We start from the raw sequence: 932 nt of genomic DNA, 5'->3' as shown, positions 1-932 counted from the left end.
CCGGTTGGTAGCACCAACCGGGACCAAAGGCCTCTTTTCAGCAGCCCAAAGGGCGGGAAGCAGAGGGCTTTGGTCCCGGTTGGTGCCACCAACTGGGACTAAATGGTGGGCATTGGTCCCGGTTGGAGCCACGAACCGGGACCAATGGCCGTGTGCTGGCACGGTGCGGCACGAAAGTTTAGTCCCACCTCGCTAGCTGAGAGTGGCGCGCAGTGGTTTATAAGCCCCACTGCCGCTCCCCTCTCGAGCTCCTCTCCACTGCAGGCTTACGGGCCTACTTACTACTGCTTTGCCTGATGGTCCTCTGGGCCACCTGCGGGCCTGAATCCTGGCCCATGGTGGGTTTCTAGTCGTATCCAGGCCGTGGGGGCCCAGTAGGAGGCACTTTTTTTCTTTACTTATTTATTTTATGCAGCTGTTTTTTAGTTGATTCTTTCTGCAGCTGTTTTTTTAGTCCCACCTCGCCAAGCGAAAGGCACTCGCAGCTGTTTATAAGTCCTGAGTGCGGAGACGATGAAGAAGAGGCTCAATGCTCACCTGCACGTTGGTTCGCTTCAAGCCTTGAGGAATAGGGTACACTGCACGGAGCTATGTGCAGTGCAGTTTACACTATTCCGAAAGGCTTGAAGCGAATTAACTAGCATTGTGCCTCTTTTTTATTTTTAATGACTTATTACCACACATAAATAAATAGAAAAAATAAATATAGCAGAAAAGAAAAAAAAACTATATAAAAAACTACTCAGAAATAAATAGAAGAAAAAATAGTTGTGATTAACTTTACTAAAATATTTTTTATTTTTAATGACTTATTACGACTCAGAAATAAATAGAAAAAAAAATATAGCAGAAAAGAAAAAAACAATATAAAAAACTACTCATAAATAAATAGAAGAAAAATAGTTGTGATTAACTTTACTAAAATCTTTTTT

The sequence above is a fragment of the Triticum dicoccoides genome, chromosome 7B (assembly GCF_002162155.2).
Source record: "Triticum dicoccoides isolate Atlit2015 ecotype Zavitan chromosome 7B, WEW_v2.0, whole genome shotgun sequence".
NCBI classification, from domain to species: domain Eukaryota; kingdom Viridiplantae; phylum Streptophyta; class Magnoliopsida; order Poales; family Poaceae; genus Triticum; species Triticum dicoccoides.
Note: the sequence above shows the minus strand (reverse complement) of the source record.